The 24,901-nt window shown below is 47.0% G+C and overlaps 1 pseudogene; it reads left to right on the forward strand.

Annotated features, from left to right (window-relative positions):
* The first annotated feature begins 6,640 nt into the window (after nucleotides 1–6,640).
* LOC113628952 (40S ribosomal protein S7 pseudogene) lies at nucleotides 6,641–20,119 on the forward strand (annotated as a pseudogene).
* The last annotated feature ends 4,782 nt before the right edge of the window (nucleotides 20,120–24,901 follow it).

Consider the following 24,901-nt stretch of genomic DNA (forward strand, 5'->3'; position numbering starts at 1 on the left):
GCTTAATGACAGACAAGGCAGGAAGGATTCGGGAGGAAGGATGGGAAAGAGAGAAAAGAACAAGGTCTCCAAGACTCGTGGGGTGCCACCAACAGTACTTCTCACTCCATTTGCTCCACAGAGATTGGTTTGTCTTGGGGCTTCTCCCAAGGGTCAGATCTCGTTCAAGACTTCCCTGGATAACAGGAACTTGGTGGAGCTCCAGAACCCATAGGCAACCTCCAACATGGCCATGTGAAGTCAGGGGCCATTTTGGTACTGAATGGTGGTTACAAATTCAAACTCAAGACACCTCCATTACTAGCTGTGGGATCTCAGGCAAGTCACATCATCTTTTTGTGCCTCATTTTTCTGGGCACAAATAGTATGTGCTTGCCAGGATTCTGAAGGAAGAGGTTGGTAGAGTGAAGCACTGAGAACAGAGCTTGGTCTGCAGCAAGAACCCAACAAATGTCTGCCACTCTTGTTACTGTGATGTAGCAAAATCAGGGTACCCCAGAACTTGTTAGATTTCTGGTTTCTCTTCAATGCAGATCCAATTCACTCTTGGGTCCAATTTAACTTACAGGTTACACATAAGACTTGATTTCCAAATTAAAGGGTTTTAGCCAAAAGACCACATTTATTGGCAGGTGTTGAATGTAGATTAGCTGAAGCTCATACAGAAACACAACACACAAAATCTCATATATATGTATATACCTGTATCATATACATATTTCGTAGATATAAATAACATCTATGTAGATATACACACACATGATCTCTGGGACTGTGGGTCTAATCTGCTCACACTCCCTGTGGATATTTTTCTTGGGCTGTTCCTTGGGCTCTTCCTTGGGTTGTCTGGGCCGAGCCGAGGCATCCCTTCATCACTGATGTTTTCCTGAGCGTCAGCCAGGGCTGGCCCTGGGTACAACTGAGAGGCCAGGTTTGCTTACACAGAGCTGCTCTGCTCTGGCGCCCACCTTCCCAGGCCCACCCAGGATCTATGACCCCAGAACCCCCAGGACACTGGCGGTGGCAGCCTCCCAGCATCAAGTAATCAGCAGGCTCGCAGTGAATCGGGGAGCAAGGGCCAGCCCAGCAGGGAGATCCGTGGCTTGAGGCCATGGTGGGGGGTGGCCAGGGAGAGAGCCAGAGCAGAAGGGGGTGGACCTCAGTGCTAGGATATGTCTCACCAGGTCTTGGGCAATGGAAAAGCATTTTGTATACAAAGAGGACCACCCAAATGTTAAGGGGCGTTATTATATAACTGTTACAACTTTTCATTCTAAGCCACTTGTTCAGTATCTATGCAGCAGGCAACACAGCAGAGAAAGCCCAAGAGCTCTGGGTGTGCACTGCCTCTGTGGCTGACACGTGTGTGGCCTCAGGCAAGTACCACTGTCCCCTCTTCAGACCTGACTTGCCCCTCTGTGAGGTCCCAGGAGAACAGGGTCTTTGAGAAACAGACAGTGACAACGTAAAATGCCTGGCCTATAGCAGACAGAGTGGGAAGGACTATTCTAGACAAGATCCCCAAGGAATTAACCTCTGAGAATTGACGTTTAAGCAAAGATCTTAAATGTCAATTCGGTCCCCTCTGGTGAAGAGAGAAGGTACTTTTCTCCACATAGCAGTGGAACTTCCTAAAACTGGAAAACAAAACTGGCCCCAGGAAGGGCTTCAGTAGTGAATTATTTTCACAGCATCTTTTCTCTCCTTAAAGACCATGCAGAGTGGGACTATCTATTGTGGCGTGGTTCAGACTTCAGCAGGAGTTGCTCACAAAAAGTGGGGTTTGGGGATGTTTTCCATACATGGGGCGCTTTTGTTGACGGTCCTGTCTCCGTGGACTGTGCTTGGCAGGGGGCTCCAGGTGTGTCTTGAAAGGGCAGAAGGAGCTTGCCAGCGAAGCCAGCGAAGCCCAGGGCCCCAGGAGCCTCAGCGCCGGGCTTTGTGTGTCAGCTGGAACGCTTCCTGCGGCGATCAGTGACCACAGAAGACAACCCCACCGGCCAGGGAATGCGGAGGGGTGTCCAGGTACCGTGGGAGCACGGCGCTCAAGCCCACTGGGGACACAGCTAGCGCGCCCATGGCTTCTCACGTGTCCCCTTGCCTGGGCTGCTCCTAAGCCTCCAGCGGGGCTGGTCTAGGAGCTGAGAAGCTCTGTTTGCGAAATCACCTGCACCCTAGAGGCCCGGGCAGGCGTTTGTCGAACGTGGGGATGGGAGTTTGAGGAGATGGCGTGGATTTGTTATTCCACGATCCATCTGATTGGCTTCCCTCTACGCCCTGACCTCATTCCCTCCTGCTTCAGTTGCACTAATGACGCCACCTCATGGACAGACCTACTCACTGCAGGTGACGTGGATTTTTTTTTTTTTTTTTCCCCTGTCAGTATTGTTCTCTGGGAAAATAAACTCTTCACCTGACATCCACTGCAACCTTCTAGGCCTGTGGGGATGCGAGAGAAGCTGAGGGCTCCACGAGCTTCACCGCCAGAATTTCTGTGTTGGCTGGACACTTCCGGTGGCCATCAGTGACCACAGAAGACAACCCAGGAAAGAGCCCAAGGAACAGCCCAAGAAAAATATCCATAGGGAGTGTGAGCAGATTAGACCCACGCTCCCAGAGATTATGTGTGTGTGTATCTACATAGATGTTATTTATATCTACGAAATATGTATGAGATATGAGATACAGATATATACGTTTATATGAGCCTTTTTGTGTTGTGTTTATGTGTGTATGAGCTTCAGCTAATCTATATTCAGCACATCTATTTTCACTTAAAATGTTTAAATAAAGATTTAAATAAAGATTTATTTCTTTGAGTATATAAGGTAAATATTATATATTGATTTCTGGACCATTGCTAGGTCAACCTGGAGATGCTCTTATATGCCTTTTCCTGTCTTCTCAGATTTCTTCTCTGGCTCCAGTGTATTTTTTATTTAAGATTTTTTTTTTTAATGAGGACCATTTTTGAAGTCTTTATTGAATTTGTTACAATATTGCCTCTGTTTTATGTTTTGGTTTTTTGGCCGCGAGGCATGTGAGATCTTAGCTCCCTGACCAGGGATCGAGGCATGTGGGATCTTAGCTCCCCGACCAGGGATGGAACCCGCACCCCCTGCATTGGAAGGCGAAGTCTTAACCACTGGACCGCCAGGGAAGTCCCATGGTGTACATTTTAAATTGATAAAAATTTCTCAGCTTCTGGGCCTCAGAACACATATCAGTAAAGAAGGCTAGTGGTGGGCATCAATAAGAGGTCTAGGACACCTTGCCCAAGCTGGGCGCCTGTAGGTGTTCAATAAATGGCGTGAGTGGAGGTGTGGCTGGTGGGTGGTGAGGCTGTGACTGTTCCTGTGGCACTGTGGACTCACAGAGGTCCATGTGCCCAAGGTCAAGGACATTCGGGAAGACTCCACATTCCTGTGGCAGGAGCAGCCTGGTTAGTATCTCTGCTCTTCGGTGCCGCAGTTAGTTGAATGAGTTAACTAATCAGAGCCTGGGAGCTTGATTTCTGAGCATCTCTACTGCTGATGATTCTTTGGCATCGTGAAAACACACGGAAGATGGAGAGGAGGGCTTCCCTGGTGGCGCAGTGGTTTGGAGTCCGCCTGCCGATGCAGGGGACACGGGTTCGTGCCCCGGTCCGGGAGGATCCCACAGGCCGTGGAGCGGCTGGGCCCGTGAGCCATGGCCGCTGAGCCTGTGTGTCCGGAGCCTGTGCTCCGCAACGGGAGAGGCCGCAACAGTGAGAGGCCCGCGTACCGCAAAAAAAAAAAAAAGATGGAGAGGAAAGCCACCTCTGATGTCTGGTTATTTCTCAAAGAACTGAGTGAAACTGGAGGTGGTGAGCCTCTCAGCGTTTCTGGATGTCTCCAGAATTCTCCCCCTTGCACGGGTCCCTTGTACTTGGGATAGTTTGCAGACACCTTAGTAGCATTTTTATTCTGAGAGTGAAGACAGTGATAAGGACTCTCATTTCCTTCTCTCTCCTCTCCCAGTCTGCACCAGTGAGCTCTGGGAAGAGCTTCGAGAGTAGGATAGAGCAAAAGAAATTTCGTTCAGTTTGCAGTCCTCTCGATCTGGTTAGATGGTGAGAAGTTACCAGGCCAAACACCTTGTACAACATCCCAGCCAGCCCAGGGTAGCACGATTCGGTGTCCTGTGTCTAGAACGCGCAGGACCAAAGGTGTAGGTGAACTTGCCTAACTAAGGCCATGAGTTGACCGTGACTTGGTGTCCTCATCTGTCAAGTGAAGAGGTTGACCTCAGTGATCCTGACATTCCTTTTCAGGGTCAGCGTTCTCTAATCCTCAACTTAAAAACTATAAAAAGTTTGAATTAACTTTGACAATCCTTGTAGGGTTGTTAAAACAATGACACAGAGAATGCAAAACAGCAGAAAATCAAGCAAATATTTATGTTTCGTTCAGAAATTTGGATGGACCACGTGTTATATCAAACTACTGATTGTTTGGCAGAGAACTAAGTGAGTCTGGGGAGATGAATAATTAATGTTAATAGTAGTTTGCGTTCTATGACCCCTAATGGTGGTCAGCTGAGAGAGGACGGAGTATGTGCCCCAGAGATACGCAACCATTCACTGGTTTGACAATTATCTATTGAGGGTCTGCACCCAGCCCTCACCCTGGGAGAGCAGATGCATTCTGCTCGTGGGGACGTCTTAAAGTGCAGATTTTGATTCAGTAGGTCTGGAGTGGAGCCCAAGAGTCTGCATTTCTAAAAGGCTCCCAGGTATGTGTGTGCAGTAAAGCAGGTGTTCTGTAAGGTTTTCTGCTGGTTGTTGAATGAGGGGTCCAGATTCTACATGCAGTAGAGTTCAAAGGATGGGGACAGTCCAAATGTTAGAAAGGAAGGCATAGCTTTCTTAGAAGAGGAGGGTCCAACAGTCTGAGACTAGAATGCTGCTGTGGTTAAAATGCTTGTGGATAACTGAGAATTAACTGTTTAGGGAAAGGGAGGGAGAGTAAAGTATTTCTACAGGCGGCAGGACCCGAGCGTTATGAGGTCTGCGGTGCTATTAAAATGCAGTGGTGCTTCTGAAACACAGAGGCCCTCATCTCGAGGCTCTGGCCTTTCTGTCCTTCGAATTGAGGTTTGCCTTTGACTTAATGGAACAATTTTCTGCTGGAGCCACAACAGCCATTTCATTCCAAGATGGATTGCAATGCGAACCCATCTTTTTCCATTTCATGTCCCAAACCGCAGCACAATTAGTTTCTAAATAAATGTCAACGGCTGCTGGAGGAGGCTCTGACTGGAAGGCTGGAATAACTGTGGGCAACCACAGAGTGTGCTGGCATTGGCTATTCCCCTGTAAGGGCTGGGAGGTTCCGATGCACCCATCACGCTTAAACACCCTGGGTTTCCTGAGAGGCATCCACCCTGATGAGACCCTATTGAACATTTCTGAGGCAAAGTAGTTTTGGAGACAGTAAGATGGAGTTTGGAAAGTCAACATATGTTTTAAGGTAAACACAGATCACGTCAGCCAAAAACAGTTGTGCCTGCTTCCGGGAGCTCGTGATCCTTTGTCTTGACAGACTCCAATCGCATGTAGAGATGAGTCCCCACCAAGCCGCACACTTTGATGCGAGTGAGGACAGATGTTATGGGTTGAATCGTGTCCCTACCCTTCCAGATTCATACACTGAAGTCCTAACCCCCAGTATCTCAGAATACGACCTTGTTTAGAAATAGGGTCATTGCAGAAGTAATAAGATGGGATCCTAGTGGAGGAGGGTGGACCCCTAATCTAATATGACTGGTATCCTTAAAAAGGGGGAAATTTGGAGACAGATGTGCACACAGGGTGAATGCCACGTGAAGATGAAGGTGGAGACTGGGATGATGCTTCTGCAAGCCAAGGAACGCCAAGGATGCCAGGCAGACACCCGAAGCTGGGGTGGAGGCACGAGCAGATGCTCCCTCGCAGCCCTCAGCAGGACACAAGCCTGCCCTCACGTTGGCCTCAGGCTTCTAGTCTCTAGAACTGTGAGACAATATGTTTCTGTTGTTTAAGCTGCTCGGTTTGTGGCACTCTGTCACAGCAGCCTTAGGATACTAATACAACAGATTGCTAATGGCATCCATAAAATTAAATAGTTATGTGTATGGTTTTGGGAAAAAATTGTTTAATCTCTATAAAATGAGGAAGTTGGAGCAAGTGGCTAATGAAATCCCTTGCATTCTGTGAAGGTGAAGCATTCTGTGATTCTCTGAGATTCTGCTCTATGGATCAACCTAGGACCATCTTGTGGGTAGCACCTGGAAGTGAGGGTTGAGAAACAACGTTCGCATCCACAGGAGGCTGAGGACAGGTGAAGGGGATGGAGCTCAAACAACCAGATAACCAGGCAGAACCTTAACCCTGTGGCACCTCAGATGCTAAACAGAGACGGGACCCTGCCTGGGAGAGCGGGGCCCTGGGAGCAGAGGGCAATCCCCACAGAAAGCTAGGACGACCCCGGCGGGGCTGGCAGTGGCCCCGGGCCCTGGGTGGTCTGGAAGCAGCAGTTAGGAGTCAGGCTGAGACCGCTGGCCTGAGTTTCTGTCCGCCTGAGTGAACAGTTAGCAAAGGACAGGAAGGACCAATTCACAAACCAAGGTAGGCAACCTCATGACTGTTCGGGAATACTTGTTGAAGGAGACCCTTGGTAAGTTGGCAGGTAGGAACGCAGAGTCATCGTAACTTGGGTATGAAAGGAAATGTGACTTCACGTTGTGGTCACCGGCAGGTGGCGTGTAGGCATTTGGGTGATGTGTCCTGTGAACAGCACAGAGCAGGGGCCGTTCCGTGCTCCTCATTACTGATTTCCCTAGTCAGTGCCCTGCACATTGTAAACCATCAATTTGTTGCATGAAAGAAGGACAATGAAGTAGGAATTTGTTCCAGGAATATGGGAAACAATTAGCCAGCTTAATAATTAGGACCATGTTACCCTTGTGACTTGACTTTAATTAGCTGTTTATTTGAATTAAGTAATTAATTGTTACATTGATTGTATTATTTAGTGCCTGTTGGTGAAGGATAATGTGTATGACCACAAAGGTTAGCTTAGCAATTTGAGAATGAGTGGGAGAAGCAGAGTTAAACTTTCCCATGTTATCAGTCCCCAAATATCAGCCAGCTCTCTGAAATGTGCAAAGCCCTGTACTGGGTGCTTGTAATCAAGGTGCAGGGTCACGTATAAAGTGGCCAATGATTATTCCTCAAAATAAAACAGTAAGCAGAATCCCATGTTCACTGCACAGCCTCTCCTTCTCTTGTCTGTTTTTGTACATGGGCCTTTCCTCTTCCAGAAATGCCCCAGCTTACAAAATCATCCTTCGAGGCTTATCTTTCCAATGACTTTATCCACTGTTTCCTCCAGATCTGCTGAATGGGAATATCCCCTCCTTTGCGTAGCCATCACTCATCACCAGTGCCCTCCAGAGCTCATACTCTACCTTGTGTTCTGGTTGACAGCTGTTTGTCTCATCCCTGTCACTAACGTATATGTTCCCTGATGTGAGTTGAATAGTGTCCCCTCCCAAATTCATGTCCATCTGGAACCTCAGAATGTGACCTGATGTGCAAATAAGGTCTTTGCAGATGTAATTAGTTAAGGATCTTGAGATGAGATCATCCTCGATTTAAGGGAAGGCCCTACATCCAGTGACTGGTGTCTTCATAAGAGAAAGGAGAGGGAGGTTTGGACACAGATGCAGAGCAAGTACAGCCACGGGAAGACGGAGGCAGAGATCAGCCACAAGCCAGGGAAAGCCAGGAGCCACCAGAAGCTGAAGTGCTCAGAGGCAAGGAAGGCTCCTCCCCTTGGGCTTTTGGAAGAAAAATGGCCCTGCTGACACCTTAATTCCAGATTGCTGGCCTCCAGCACTGTGCGAGAATAAATTTCTATTATTTAAGCTGCCGAGTTTGTGGTAATTTGTTATGGCAGCCCTAGGGAGTTAATACACCTGAGTATAATGTATGATTTTCCTTTGTATCTTCTCAAACTTGCTCATAAGCATTTGTGAAAATACTACATTTGCAAGTCATTCATCTCAGCTTTTATTGTTTTAAGCCATTGTGACTAAAGAAGCTCTTGTTAAAAAAAAAGAAGAAAAGGAAAGAAAAGAAAATGAAGGACCAAGCAATGTCCAATGACATTAACTAGTTACGTTTCCCTTGATATGCGTCCTGGGAGGTGCCGTGCCTCTGGCGTGCAAGATTGCTTGGATCTGGGTGAGAGCAGAAGCCCTGCTTAGTGCAGATATCTATCTGAATGAGGCCCTGGCTGCTAGAGGGAGCCCCATCCTCGTAGTGAGAGAGGCCTGCAGGAGAATCTACTCTCTGTGGTCAGAGTGAGGCAGAGAGACTCCAGTTTCTGGATGCCTCGCTGGCTCCTCGAAGGGCATGTGAACAAGGCGGGCTTTCCCCAGTAGCCACAGGAGGTACACTCAGGAATTTGGAGCCAAGGATGACCTTATGTCCAGGCAGAATGGACTTTGTCATCATTGGAGTGTATGCACTTAAGAGGTTTCCCCAGAGGGCACAGAATCGACTCCCCCACCCAGCTGTTTCTAGTGCATCAGCAGTTTTGGTAGATCTGCTCAGAAACACACTAGTTTTCCAATGGCTGTTGATTTATGAAATAGAACTTACAATAGCTAACATATGCTGAATGCCCCTCATGCCAAGAATTGTACTCAGCACCTTACACATATTTGATCATTAGACTCTCATGGCAACACTACAAAGTAGGAATTTAAAGCCCCCTTTTACAGAGGAGGAAACTTGAGCCTAGAGGTAAAATAACTCAAGCAAGGTCACACAAGGAGTCAGCTGTGCCTGCTCTCGAGCCCGGTCGGTCATTCTGCCTCCAAAGCCCAGGCTGTTAGTCCAAGCTACGACTGCTGTTCGAAGGACCTTTCTGCCTCAGGAAGGTAGGGGCACTCATGCGGGCCTGAGTCACAGGAGAGAAAGGGAAGACAAAGCAGAGAGCAGCTGCTGAAACCAGCTTCAAGATTTCTTCCACATCTGGTGCCCCCAGGGACACGCAAGGGCTGCTTAAGCAGGGGCATTCAGAAGTTCCAGAGTAGCTGACTGCATTAGCTGAGCAAGCCCCCAGGCACATATAACCTTTCTTCCTGCCCTGAGAACGCTTTACACGCCCTCTGAGACTTCTGCCCTGGAGCCAGGATGTGACTCCACCTACTTCACTTTGCTGAGCCTTTCCTAGGTGTCCTGGTCAACCAAGAGGATGAGGTTTTGCACCCCGGGGGCTAAATTCTCACTGGAGGGGTACGTGAGAATCCATGTTGGTGAGAACATAGGGAGGCCAGATGCACCCTTCCAGGGCCTCCTGCTTCTGTGTGGTTCCTTCTGATTTAAACGTCCTGTCCTTGTCAGGCTCTTTCCCTCTCGTAACTATTAGTGTGACGGGCATCACATTATTATTCTATTATTAGTCACACACCATGGGCAAATCACTATTTCAATCGGTATTGATTATAAATTGTTACGTCAACTGCTCTACAATTCTATAGTAATGTTCATCCTCAGGTCCCTCAAAAATAGGAAAAACAAAAGCCCAGCAAGATTTCAGCCCAGAACCTGCCAGCACAGGGCTATTCCTTTGACATCTTGCTTCAGTGTCATTTCCTGGCGTCGCAAGTTATTTAATGCTTACACGGTGATATCTGATCTTTCTTTCTATTGTCCCCCAGTGGCCACCGGAGCGCTCTCATTCAAACACAAGCTCATGTGAAACCAAAGAGAAGGCAGTTACACTGCAGGGCACCACACAGCTGTGCTTTTAATATTTGCCCAAATGGCTTCCTAGGGTAACAGCAATCACCAAAGCTCTCTGTTTTGAGTAAGCAAACTCCATTTTAATCACAGATGGCACTGAGCATTGTGGCCCTGTAAGCTATTCTAGAGTGGCATTGAAGCGTCCCTTCTCAGCCTGGGCATCCCAGTATGGGAATGTGCACTCACCCACTTGGATTACTGGTGTTTCATTGGCAAGGCCTAGGCAGTTGTTCCCAGGGTGGGCTGGGAATGCAGCCATGATGCCATTTATAAAGCAGACCTCAGCTCTCAAGGCAGATAGTAAATGTACTGCTTCCTGCAAAACTGGATTCCATAGCTGGATCTGTGTCTATTGCCTACTGCCACTCTGTCCTCAGTCTGGAGGGTAGCAGTTTGCTCCATCATGGGCATTACCAGGTATTTGGTGGTCCTTATTAAAAAAACCTGTGCTTTGGGGTTTGAGAGGAGAGCAGGAATAGTCTATCCCTTTAAAAAAAAAAAAAAACCTCAGACACCTGGCTCTGTAGCATGTATCCATATCGATGTGTGGAGTGTGGCTGGTTGCATCTCCACCCATACATCTCCTCTTGACTTCTTACAGTGGAGCAATTCACGAGAAAGGAAGAGACTGACGAACCAGCTCTCCTATACCAAGTTCCTGTGACATCTTGAGTGTCTACTGCCCGAAAGTGAAGACTTGTTAAGGGCGAAAAGGACAAGCATGGGTGAAGGAAGCGGACCCCAGGTGAGTAGGGCAATGATTCTAAAGCCCAGCCCTGTCCATGCTATCTGGGGGGTGGGGGTGGGGATTGGCCCTTGGTTGCAGTAGCGGATGGAAGTCCAAGGGGACTGCCCTGTGTGTGGTGCACACTCAGGGGAGCACGTGGCTTGGTGAGCCAGCCAGTGCCTCCAGCTCCTCCAGGTGCCGTATCATAAGTGGCACGCCTCACTGGGTGGTAAGATGCATGCCAGCTGATGGAATCACCACCCAGAGTTGTTAAAAGACCAAGATGTCAAGCTGTTAGTGGCCACGTTCCCACTGTCCAATCCAATTAAAATTAGCCTTTATTCTCATACACGGAAACCCAAGAGTGTCCACAGGCATAGTTCTCATCGTATGACTCAGACACGCAGTGGTCTCTGGGTTCTCCAGCTGACCACAGACTGACTTCTCGGAGGGCAGTGAGACTGGCTCATCATTCTGCATCTTCAAAAGCTTTCGTACTCTACGGTTATCCTCGTGGACATGTACATCTGACTTGACATAGGTCATCTTAAAAACAAACAAACGTTCCCTTGACCTACATTCCGGCCCAACCACGGCCCATCTCTCTGCTTCTCCTTAGAGTAAAACTCCTCAAACGTCATGGGTTATCACTGTCTCTAATTTTCTCACCCTCCATTCTCTCCCAACCAGCTTCTTCATTCCCAACTCTCTCAGAGGGGAACCACTGACCTCCACTTACTTAATCCAGAGGCCAGTTCTCTGCTCCTTCTTACAAAACTTCCCATCAGCTATTGTCACGGTTGACCCCCTCCCTCCTTCTTAAAACTTTTTCTTCTCCAGGGTCCCAGGATACCATGTTTTCTAGGTTTTCATCCTACCTACCATACTGTTGCTTTTTTCCACTCTCTTCTGCCTGACATCTTAATGTTAGATTCCCCTGGCGTTGAACCTTCAGAGTTTTCTCTTCTCTTCCCTTTGTTCCTCTCCTCTCCACTCTTTCTCCAGGTAATCTCTTTCAGTCTCATACCATCTATATATTCATGACTTTCAACTCTATCTTTGCAGAGTCCTCATCTTTCCCCTAAGGACGCTGCCTCTATGACATCTCTGCTTGGATGTCTAATAGACACCTCAAATCCAATGTCTTCGCATCCCTCTTTGGAGGGATCTCCCCCAAGATTCTGTTGTGAGGCAAAGGACTCCTTCATCTACCCAGTTCTCAGATCCAAAAGCTAAGAATCGTTTATCTTTGACTCCTTTTTTTCAGTTATATCCCACGTTGAATGCCATAGTCCTATTTGCTCTAACTTCAGAATATGTCCCACAATCTAATTACATCTCACCACATCCAAATCATTATCTCCTCCGAGACGGCAGCAAGAACGCCTCTCTCTGGGTGTCCACACTTCCCCTGCTGTACTGCATTCTCTACCTAATGGGCAAAATAACTTCTTAAGCGTGTAAATCTGCATATTGCTCTCTTGCTTAAATCCTGCTAATGGTGTCTAATCATATTACAGAATAAAATTTAAGCCACTTGCCATATATGTAATCTGACCCCTGTCTACATGATCTGACCCCATCCTCCTTGCCTCCATTCTCGGCTTTCTCTCTAAGCTCATTACACTGGCCTTCATTCTAGACCTCAGGCAGCCCTGACTTGCGCCTGTCTCAGGGTCTTTGCACTTGCTGTTCCTTCTGCCTGGAATGCTTTCCCCCCAGACCGTGGCATAATTAACTCTGCGTGGTTCAAGTCTCAGCTTTATTGTCACCTCGTAAGAGAGGATGTCCCCCACCTCGGCTTAAAGCAGCTCCCAAACCTCATCATTCTCTATCTCATTACACTCTTTTCCTGCACGTTGATGAACACTCTCTTCTTGAAATTGTCTTTTTATTTGTTTACACTTATTTTTGTCTCCCCACGCTAGAGCATGTAACAGCCCTCTTGTCTGTCTCGTTCACCGCTATTTCCCTAACTTACACTAAAGCCTAGCCCATATCCTATGCTCAATAAATACTTGTGTGAGGAAATGCTCCCATTATGATAAATTCTCTACTGTGTTTCTGTTGCTGGTATGAAGCACAAGGCTTCTAAATCTGGCAGCACAGAAGAATTACCTAGACGTGCTTTTCATAATTCATACTCTTGGGCCCCATCCCAGGATCTATTGACGTGCCGTTGAGTGTCCTGATCTTTCCATTCACTCTGATGAAACGTCTTGAATTGGCAAAGACAGGGAGCAGGGGGTTAAGATTCAGGCTAATGGAATTTGGGTTAAGCGGTCCCGTGAGTCCTTTAGATTGCAGTTGGTTCTGGGGGTGGAGAGAGATGAGAAGATGGACTCCGTGGCGTGGGCCCGTCTGGCTGTTGAGAGCCACGGTCCGGTTTGGGAGCTGAGTGATTCTGTGAATTCCCAGGGCACCTATTCGCTCAAGGAAAACTCCTTACCTCACTATGTCCTTCAGCACCATGATCTAGAACTCTGCTATTCAATACAGTAGCCATGATTTAAATTTGAATGAATTAAAATTAAGGTATTTGAATCAAATTTACTAAAATTAAAATAGGATAAAATGAAAAATTTCCGTCTCACTGGCCACATTTTAAGAACTCACTCACCATATGGGCGAGAGGCTACAGTATCTGACAGTGCATTCCTGTCAGTGGAGAAAGTTCCGTTGGACAGTGCTGGTCCGGAAAATGGGCTCCTGGGACATTTAGGGCATCCACCTGCTGTTGTGATTGCTTTAAATGCCAGCCCTGTCAGTCCTACGTGGAGCTAAGCTCTACCCTGGTTAAGCAACGGGTCTCGTGAGGCCTGGGAATTTCAGTTGAGCAGGTGAGAAGCTGATGAAAGCAACTTGTAAAAACATGTGCCAGGGCTTCCCTGGTGGTGCAGTGGTTGGGGGTCCGCCTGCTGATGCAGGGGTCACGGGTTTGTGCCCCGGTCTGGGAAGATCCCACATGCCGCGGAGCGGCTGGGCCTGTGAGCCAATGGCCGCTGAGCCTGCACGTCCGGAGCCTGTGCTCCGCAACGGGAGAGGCCACAACAGTGAGAGGCCTGCGTACCGCAAAAAATAAAAAAAAAACAAACATGTGCCAGCAGACTTGCCCACTCACAGAGGAGATGCACATTTTCACAGAAATACACTTTTGTTGCTTCCGAGGACATGGCAATAGCACATCTCTGGGACAGGCAGGGCACTTTCCTTAGCTTGTTCTCCTTGAACTCTGAGTCCAAGGTCACTCATGGGAATATCACTGGGATTCCTTAGATAACTGTTTCTTAGGCTTACATGTTTTATCCCCAGTGAGAGGATCAGTCACTCTAAGGCAGGGGCAACGAGTTGCGCTCTTATTTCCTCCCTGGCATTTCACATAGAAATGGCAAACACTCGCACTATAATGAGCTCGGCACATGCCTCTTTTTGTTTGCTCATGAGGTTCTCAAGGGCAAGGATTATATCTTATTCCCTTCACTGCAGCAGCTGGTACTATGCATGATGCATAATTGTTTCTATACAAATTGGATGGATAGGTGGATGGATGGACAGGTGAATAGGTGGATGGATGGATGGATGGATAGATGGAGGGACTCAGAGCCACACTGATGGAAGATTCCACATTTCCATGATATTACCATTTCTAGCAACACATCATTTCTCATCTCAGGACTTCAGAGGAATTCAGCATTATTCTCTCTTCTGAAGATGAGGAGACATAATCTTACAAGTCAACAGTGAGTAGATGAGTGAGGAAAAGCTTTTCCAATGTCATCAGAGCATCCTCATGGGACTTTATGGAAAAAGCCACTTCCTCTCTCTCTCTCTCTCTCCCCCTCTCTGGTAGAAAGCCCAGCTAGAGAAAGAACAAATTTAGCTCAAAAAGAAACATGGTAATAGGGAACTTCCATAAGAAATTGCATATGTGCCTTGTGAAACTTTCAGGTTCCCAGAGCATTTGGGGTTACTCTTTTAAGAACCCAATACTGAGTGCTTATTATAGACTTTTGAATCCTCTGTCCCCACATCGTGTCATCGTGTCTCAGAGAAAAAGGAGGATGAGCTTGCGCGTTGCACAGCAGGGAGCTACATGAGATCCCAAAGCCAGGCATAGGCCAGCTCTGAGGCACCTGGCAAAGGAGGCAAGTTTGTCAGGGGCACATTCCTTATCTCCTTTATGTTGTTCATGACCGTGAGCCTGTGACACTAGTGGGAAACCCAATAATGCTTATGTAAGACAACATGAGCAGACTGGTCCCCACTTCTAACATACATTTTCGTGTTAAATGGTCAGTTCTATAAGTATCGCTTGCTTTTCTTTTTGTCATTCTTTTCTGACTATAAAAATAATCCACATTCATTATAGGAATATAGAAAGGTATAAAGAAGACTAAAAATGCTTGCAACCCTGCTATCCTGAGTTTCTGTTGCATATATTTTAGTGTATTTCCTCCTTATCCTTTACCTGTGCATATATGATATAAATATGTTATATCTTTCTTAAAGTAATTAGAATCATGTTCACACTTCATTACTTGATCTTTATATTTGACAATGCATTACTATTATTATTATTATTATTTTTTTTTGTGGTACGCTGGTCTCTCACTGCTGTGGCCTCTCCCGTTGCGGAGCACAGGCTCCGGACGCGCAGGCTCAGCGGCCATGGCTCACGGGCCCAGCCGCTCCGCGGCATGTGGGATCTCCCCGGCCCGGGGCACGAACCCGTGTCCCCTGCATCGCAGGCGGACCCCGAACCACTGCGCCACCAGGGAAGCCCTCTGAAGCTTTTGGAAAGCTGCGTCCTTGTCTGTTTTTTCAGCTGAATCATGCTTATGGACCTGCTGTCTTTGTGAAGTTTGTGATCTGTGCTGATGAGCTCATATTTTTCGAAAGTTTTATCTATGGCAATTCTTTGAGGCAAATCTGAGAGGACTTGCTTTTCCATGAGCCTAGGACTACTTCCAACCCAGCAGCACTCTATATGAATTCTGTACTTCAGTGTTTTGGGACTACCCAGATAGTGTGGATTGAAGTTGGAAAATTATACAATAGCCTTGTGTTTATGTATAACCAAGGCAGAGAGTTTGTTCCTTTACCCAAGTACTTCCTCAGGTTGGAGGAAGGCAGTTTGCCTTGATGTCTGGGTGGTAGTGGGGAGGGACAGCATATATCCAATTCATGTCAACACCGAAAATATAACCTACTGGGTTTCTTCACTGTGTGAAGATCTTCTGCCAGGTCCTGTGCTTTGTGAGGTCCCAAGCCTTTTTCTTTGTTTTTTTTGGCTGCGCCGCCAAGCGGCTTGTAGGATCTTAGTTTCTAGACCAGGGATCAAATCCGTGCCCCCTGAAGTGGAGGCTCTGAGTTCTAACCGCTGGACCACCAGGGGATTCCTGGAGGCTTTTTCCTCATGTGGCCCGACCACTGGAGTTTGACAGACACCCTCAGGATGAAAGTCAGCTTTAGGGTTCCAAAGATAGTTCTAGAACGAGAGGTCATTTTTAGCCCAGAGCCTCTGTCGGTTCTCCAGAAGGGTTAGGCTGGCCTGGGGTGCGAAACATTCAGTGCTGCCGTCACCTCTGTTCTGCTGCTCTCCTGACCAGCTCAGTGAGTCTTGCCTCTTCTGAGAGCTGGGTCCAGAGGAAAGCATCTTCTAGAAGCCAGCTCTAGATGGCCCAGCCTTTTGTGTCAAGTCCTTATCCATGCACGACTGTCCTGTGCTTCAGCTCTGCCCCCCCCCCACAATCACAGAGTGCCTCAGCCATGGATTCCCACCACCATCTCTCTGGTCACTTCTTCTCCATTTCCCACCCACTCCTTTGAAAAAATAAGTAGAAGAGTCATCTGTCTTGGAAGATAACTTGGTGACACTCTCCTCTTTCAGAAAGGGCTAGGAAGAGAGGCTAAATTCAAAGATTCTACATCCCCCAAAACTGTATGGAGACAGGGCATCTGCCACGTCCCCTCAGGGAGAGCCTGCCAACTCTTATTGCAGGAGGATTTTTTTTTTTTTAATTTTAAAAGCCTGAGCCAGTGTATGGAGTGGGTATCTGGCTTGAAGCCATTCTGAAGCATCGTAACACAAGGCAGGTGGCTGAAAAGTGCCTACACACTCACCTGGCACTGCCTTTGGTTTCTCCAAGAGCAGAGCTGGACTTGGTCTCCAAGCTCAGGGCATCCAGCACAGGATGAGGGAGGCCAGGAACACAGAGCAGAAGTCTGCCTGAGAGACACTCTACTCCATCTGACAATTTTCCGGTTGTATGTAAAACCTCCAGTGTGATTTATGATTAGCTTCTTTCTTATGAAAAACATATTTTATTCCTTAAGAAGAAAGCATTTTATTAAATAGGTAGTGGGGTAATATCTATAAACTTCTTCCACATCTTAATGCATTTGTTTTTCATCCTTACTGTTGGTCAGACTTCCATAACCACCTTTCACTCAGGGATCAAGAAAGGGCATTGCTATTACACTAGAGGAAATAATTCATGAATCTTTAAGTGTGTATGACTTATTAATTTGTTTCCTAAATACTGAAATACCATTTTTTTAATGATTAGGTTTTGAATCTCTTTCTTTGGGGTTGGTCTTGTCCAGGGGAGCCATAGGAACTGTGTGACCCTAGGACTGAGGGTCCCTCTTACTGGGTATCACTGTGGACCAATTTGTGCAGGTTGAAGAAAAAAAAAGTTCTGACACTGGGCTTATTGACACGCCTTCTGACCTTCCTCATTAGCTGTTGTTGCCAGGCTCTCCCCTACCCCAGCAGACAGCCTCGGGCAGTAACAAGAGAAGCTAAGCACATTTTCAAATTCAAAGTCAGGTCTGCAAAGAGTGGGGAGTTTGGGCTTTCTCCTTGGACAAGGGCAGGACTCAGCCCTCTCACGTTGTTACCAGCCCTGCCTCGTGTTTTCAGCAGGATAAATCAGGCCAATAAACTCTGCTGCTTGATGGAAGGTAAAAGGCATAAAGGTGAATATTATTTAGGAGACGAAAGATCAGTTAGTGCTTGGGAAATGCTTAAGTCAAGAGAATTCTTTTTCTATTCCTGAAGGTGGGTCACTTGGAAATTAAGCTTGACTATGAATCCCATAGGTCTAAAAAACGTTACAAGTATTGGTCAACGAATTAACTGCTGACATATTTGACAAAAGATGGTGGAATAAAATGCTATCTGTCTCTTTCTCTTCCTGGAACATACAGGAAATAATATCTACAATCCCCAAACCATTCTGAAGAATATTTGGCACTAATTGAACTAGAGTAGCAGGAGCAAGGGGTGCCGGCAACAGCCCAGCGCCTGACACGCGACAAACGTTGACTGAATGGATACTGAAGCATCCCCTCTTTAGATCCAAAGCAGGATGCTAACATCTCTGAAAGTAAGTGAAAGAATTCTATAAAACCCAACCTGGGGTGCTATACTTGGAACAATTAAGTTTAAATTCCTGGAGAGGACACAGGAGAAAGAAGGGCTGTTTCTGTAGTGGGATTCTAAAGTTTGTCATTTCAGAATGGCGGGGGGTGTGTGGATGGCATAGGATGGAACCCTAGAACCAGCCCTCTGTGTGTTCTAAGACCCCTGCTCCCCCAGCCTTTCTCACTGCAAAGGAGAGGAAAGCCCCAAACTTAAAGTAGGTAGATATTCAGAGCAGAGAGCCCAGCCCACTTAAGCAGAAAACCTAGATAATAATAATTATGAATAAATTTAAAAGCTGTGCTTCATAACCTAAGAATATGATTAAAGCAATGCTCAGAGGAAAATTGTTAGGTTTAAGCACTTAACATTAAAAAATAATCAAAATAATGCATTGATTATTCAACTCAAGAAGTCTGAAAAAGAACCCAAGCTAATTACAGAAAGCAAAAGGAAGACATTATGTTGAGAGTTGAAATGAATAAATTTTAAAAAATAGATATTTGGCAGAAAAAAAAATGAATCCAAAGTCTAATGGTTTTAAATGAAAGAGATAAACCATTAATATCCCACCCGCCAAAAACTGAGGACAAAATACAAGTCCATAAAATTAGAAAGGAGAATGGGGAAATAACACAAAGATGGATGCATTTTTTTTTTTTTTTTTTGCGGTACGCGGGCCTCTCACTGTTGTGGCCTCTCCCGTTGCGGAGCACAGGCTCCAGACGCGCAGGCTCAGCGGCCATGGCTCATGGGCCCAGCCGCTCCGCGGCATGTGGGATCTTCGCAGACCAGGGCATGAAACCATGTCCCCTGCATCGGCAGGCGGACTCTCAACCACTGCGCCACCAGGGAAGCCCTGAAATTTTGAAAAAACTTTATGCTCAATTCTAAGCAAACACATGGGAAAACCTAAGGAATTACCATATATGATGTTGGGAAGTTGTCTAGATGGCAGACCCAGATAATTTCACAAATGAATTATTTTAAATCTTTAAGAAATAGGTCGCTCTAACAGTTTAAGAACCTTTCTAGAGTAAGGAAAATAAATGCTTCCAACCTCGTCTTACACAGCCAGCATAACGCTGATGCCAGAATTTGACACTGATGGCATATCATGCACACACAGCACTCACAAGCAGAAGGCCAGGTTTGCTAATAAATCTAACGCAAAAATCTTAAATAAAATATTGATACATTAGTTAGCATTTTCTTTTTTGCAACTGACACACTTTCTAATAGCTCCTTGACCAGAGAGGAAAATATAGCTCTATTAGAAAAGAAAAGAATTTAAATATTTCAATGCTGCAGAAGGGCACTGTGGGAAAACTGACTTTTGATCATGACCTTTGACTCCAGGGTCGGTGTTAGAACCAACAGAGGAAAGAACATTAAATCAGAATCGAGAGCTGGCCTGCGGGTCGAGGTTGCTCACGAACACAGACTTTCACCCTGCTTTCTCCAGTCAGAAATTTCTTTTGATTTTGCTGTGCTTGAGCGTGGTTGCATGGGCGCTTAGGGTTGCTGATGTCAGCAAGGCCACGTTCAGTTCCAGTGCGAAGATCATGAAGCCCAACAGCGAGAAGCTGGACGAGTATGAGTTGGGCATCTCCCAGGCCGCCCTCCTGCAGTTGGAGATGAACCCGGACCTCAAGGCCCAGCTGTGGGAGCTGAACATCACGACTGCCAAGGAAATTGCAGTTGGTGGTGGTCGGAGAGCTATCATAATCTTTGTTCCCGTTCCGCAACGGAAATCTTTCCAGAAACTCCAGGTCCAGCTAGTGCGTGAGTTGGAGAAGAAGTTCAGCAGGAAGCATGTTGTCTTTATTGCTCAGAGGAGAATTCTGCCTAAGCCAACTCGAAAAAGCCATACGAAAAATAAGCAAAAGCATCCCAGGAGCCGCATTCTGACTGCCGTGCACGACGCCATCCTGGAGGACTTGGCTTTCCCTAGTGAGACTGTGGGCAAGAGAGTGGATGGCAGCCGACTCATGAAGGTTCATTTGGATAAAGCACAGCAGAACGGTGTGGAACACGAGGTTGAAACATTTTCTGGTGTCTATAAGAAGCTCACCGGCAAGGACGATAATTTTGAATTCCTAGAGTTTCAGTTGTAAACAAAAATGACTAAATAAAATATTATTCACAATAAAAAAAAAAAGAAGTTTCTTTTGAAAAAAGTGAATGTTCTGGGCTTCCCTGATGGTGCAGTGGCTAAGAATCCGTCTGCCAATGCAGGGGACACGTGTTCGAGCCCTGGTCCGGGAAGATCCCACGTGCCACAGAGCAAGTAAGCCCGTGTGCCACAACTACTGAGCCTGCAAGCCACAACTACTGAGCCCACGTGCCACAACTACTGAGCCTGCCCGCCTAGAGCCCATGCTCTGCAACAAGAGAAGCCACTGCAATGAGAAGCCGGCGCACCGCAACGAAGAGTAGCCCCCGCTCGCCGCAACTAGAGAAAGCCCACGCGCAGCAATGAAAACCCAACCCAGCCAAAAATAAATAAATAAAATTAATTAATTTTTTAAAAAAAGTGAATGTTCTGTTTAGGTAAGTTCTTCGGAAAGGAGATGTGAGCCTGTGACTACCGTTCCTCTTCTTGTTCAGTGAGACGGGCAGCCTGGTGGGTGAGAGAAACAGGGTGAGGAGCGGGAGGGAGATGGGCCATTCTTCAGAAGAATAAAAATGGAGTTTGTAGAGGGGAAGTAAAGGCGACAGCAAAGAGACGGGCTGTGACATCCTTGGAGTGGCGTCGACGAGCGACATCAGCCATAAAGAAAGGCCGTCACGGCTGGTCGTTGCTGACAAGACCCTCAGTAGTAAGAGATTAGGGCCGAAGTCCTTTAGCCGGCTCCGTGGAAGCTTAGCCGACTGCGCTCTGTTTAATCCTCTCAGGCAAACAAGCCCTTCTCACCAGGCCTTGGACGGCGGCTGGTGCCAATTCTGGCCTGAAGAGCCGGCCAGCTTTGGAAATTAGACCATTCTTCTGCGAGCCCTGCGGGGAAGTACATGAGTCAGTTTCTGAAGTGTGGAAAGCCAGTCTGCTAATGGCACAAGGCTTCAGGATAATGCAGCCAAGCACAGAGTGGCAATAACAATCTCCAAGGTAATATTCACTGTGGAGCCAGGAAAGAAGAAGACTGCAACCCAGCCTTGGCTCTGACACTCCCAGGCTGGCCAGGCCCCTGAGGGGACATGGAGAGAAGTGGTTCTAGCATGGGACCTGTGGGATCGGAGATTGAAACTGGCCTTTTGAAAACTAAAACTAGAGCTACCATATGATCCAGCAATCCCATTCCTGGGCATAAGTCGGGAGAAAACCACAATCGAAAAGATACATGCACCCCAATGTTCATTGCAGCACCATTTACAAGAGCCAGGACATGGAAGAAACCTAAATGTCCATCAAAAGAGGAATGGGTAAAGAAGATGTGATACATATATACAATGGAATATTACTCAGCCATAAAAAAGGACGAAATAATGCCCTTTGCAGCACCATGGATGGACCTAGAGATTGTCATACTGAGTGAAGTAAGTCAGACAGAGAAAGACAAATATCATATGATATCACATGTGGAATCTAAAAAAAAGGCGACAAATGAATTTATCTACAAAACAGAAATAGAGTTTCAGATATAGAAAATAAATTTATGGTTACCGTGGGGGGGGTGGTAAGAGAGGGGGAATAAATTGGAAGATTAGGATTGACATATACACACTGTATAAAAAATAGGTAACTAATAAGGACCTACTGTATAGCACAGGGAACTCTACTCAATACTCTGTATTGGCCTATATGGGAAAAGAATCTAAAACAGAGTGGATATATCTATATGTATCACAGTTTCACTTTGCTGTACACCTGAAACTAACACAACATTGTATATCAGCTATACCCCAGTAAAAATTCAAAAAGAAAGAAAGAAACTGGCCTTTTAAGGGAACAGCACCAGAAGCTAGAAACCCCCAGAAACACTTGAAACATTTTCCCAGAGGGATGCCCATCCCAGCCCCCCGAGCCACAGCAGGCTGCTGCTGATGGAAGCATGCCAAGAATGGGCAGGAAGTGAGTCTGGCTCTGAGACAGGACTTTCGGTTGATAGAGTCCTATATATGAAGATCTTCCTCTAAGTCATTTCTTAAAATTTGTTCCTTAAAAAGAGGGGACAAAGGTTAGCTTTTAATCGGGTTAAGGTCTCAAAGTCTGGATCAGTCTATTTTGCGTAGGTATGTGTTTATCATCCAGAGTACTTAAGGGTCTTTGTTTTGGATTTGCCACCAGGAAAGGAGTAAAGCAGTGCTTCCCCAAGTAAATACAAGGCCTCAAATGGAGTTCTAACGTTTTGAGTAACCATATTAGGGAGTTAGAGGCTGTGAACGTTGGGTGATAACGGTATGTCATTGTAGGTTCATCAGTTGTAATAAATGTTTTGTCCAGCTGCGGGGTGTTGACAGTGGGGAAGTTTCAGGTGTGGGACAGAGAGGGTAGACGGGAACTCTCTCTACGTTCTGCTCAGCTTTGCTGTGACACTAAATCTGCTCTAAAAGATAAAGTCTATTTTTTTAAATGAAATAGAAGAAATTAATTTTTTTGTGTGTGGTACGCGGGCCTCATACTGTTGTGGCCTCTCCCGTTGCGGTGCACAGGCTCCAGACGCGCAGGCTCAGCGGCCATGGCTCACGGGTCCAGCTGCTCCGCGGCATGTGGGATCTTCCCAGACCGGGGCACGAACCCGTGTCGCCTGCATCGGCAGGCGGACTCTCAACCACTGCACCACCAGGGAAGCCCAAAATTAATTTTAATAATATATTTTATGTAACCAAATTATTATCACTTCAACAGATAATTAAAAGCATAATAATGAGCTCATTTACCTTCTCTTTTCATGTTAAGACTTGGAATTCAGCTCATCTCAATTCAGAGTAGCCACTTTGAAGTGCTCAGTAGTCACATGGGGGCTGGCGGCTGCCGTGTTAGACAATGAACGTAAAGCGTTCTATCACATGGTCCCTGGGAGCTTATAAACATGCACCCTTATCCTGTATTCAGTGCAGTGCAGCCGGGGAGGATGGGAGATTTATCTGTTCAGACCCCGCTGGAAAGAGATGGGAACTTCGCTAGTTTGGCGCCAGCTACTAGTACTAGGTGGGTTTTACAAAGCTCTCGCCTCCTCTCAGGTTCTGGTTAACTAACAACTTGGCTACCCAGCCAGACAGTTCAGAACTAATCCCTGACGGCTGACAAAACAGATCCCACAGGACCAACTGGGCCAACCCAAATTCACATAGCTCCTCTTAGAGCATTTGCAAGGTCTCCATTCAGCCCAGGTTTAGAGGGATGACACGAGGTGGGGGCAGAATGAAACTGACCCTGGGGATGATCCCTGTAGATGTCCTTAGCTTAAGGATTCAGGTGACTGCTTGGCCAGGACCAAGGCCAGTAGCAGGACTGGTTCAGACATACCACTCTTGCCACTCCTGGAGGGAACTTTGGCCTAAACGTCCACAGTTTAGGGGTGCAGTTCTTAAAGCGCCTCCGCCCTTCACACGCAGCTAGCGCCTCACCCCGCCACCCGCTTCCCGGAGGCAGCTGCAGCCGGCACACCTCAGCCCGCACTGGCTTGGATGCCTGCTGTGTATATTCATCTAGCCCTGGCCTCCCACTCATCCCCCAGACCTCTGACCCCCAGGCTCTAATCCCTGGCTTATAATCCACATCTAGATCCCTTCAGAGATTCCTGTCTGGTTCTCTGACCTTTAACTTCTTGCTCAACTCTGCCTTCCTGATCCTGCAGTCTCTTAAGTGTGGGCAGAAGTTCTTCTCTGCCACAGGGACCCTGGGGAGCCCTCACCAGCCAGGCTGGCCCAGGCTTTTCCTGCCTCCCCTCCCCACTCATTGGCATTAGAGAGCCATTTGGGTGCAGTGAAGTCCAAGGCTAACCCCTGCCGCCAAGGTCCCGGGAAGCCCCTGATAGAAGGGCCAAGGGTGGGTCTCACAGCCCGGCCCTCGTCAAGGCCTCTCCGCTCCCACCATCTGCCCCACCTCTGTGTCGGAGCTACTGTGCTCATTTTAGAATGCTCAACTTCTACATCGGCAAAGTCTCAAAATTCAGCGCCTAGAACATGTTGGTCTTAGCTTCCATTCTTTCTTGCTTTCAGTATCGACACTGCACAAACCCATGCAACACAAGAATTCTTCTCTCTGTGGGAGCTGAATACTACATCAGATCGCTGTGTGATGACTTCTTTTGCAACTTTGGGTCTCTTTGGAGGTGAGGGCTTGAGAGAGACTCAATACATGCACAGGCATGAATGGGATTGTTCAGATAAACCTGTACTTTCCATAATTTCTATGAAGATTTCCAGAGCATACACTTCAGGGGAGGGTAAGGAGTTCTACTATCGCCTGCATTCCCTAAAAATCCCCTGGTTTTGGTCTCCGTTTTTGCTCAGCCCCAAGTAAAGAAATATTTAAAAATAGAAACCCTGAGACATTTCCGTTGTTCTGAACCAGATGATCACCGACGCTGAAATGTTCCAGCTTTCCACTAGGGGGAGACTCTAACGCAGTCTAGGTGCCCGGAGGAGCTGTCATGGAAGGTACTGAACTGGTGGCACAGTGGTTAAGAATCCGCCTGCCAATTTAGAGGACACAGGTTCGAGCCCTGCTCCGGGAAGATCCCACATGCCTTGGAGCAACCAAGCCCGTGTGCCACAACTACTGAAGTCCGCATGCCTAGAGCCCATGCTCTGCAACAAGAGAAGCCACTGCAGTGAGAAGCCCACTCTAGAAGAGTAGCCCCCGCTCACCGCAACTAGAGAAAGCCTGTGTGCAGCAACAAAGACCCCGCGCAGGCAAAAATAATAAATAAATTTATAAGAAAAGAAATGGGATTATTGGGTGTGTGTCTTCTAACTGGAAACA

The sequence above is a fragment of the Aethalodelphis obliquidens genome, unplaced genomic scaffold (assembly GCF_003676395.1).
Source record: "Aethalodelphis obliquidens isolate GAN/ISIS:26980383/991018 unplaced genomic scaffold, ASM367639v1 scaffold25, whole genome shotgun sequence".
In the NCBI taxonomy this organism is placed as follows: Eukaryota; Metazoa; Chordata; class Mammalia; order Artiodactyla; family Delphinidae; genus Aethalodelphis; species Aethalodelphis obliquidens.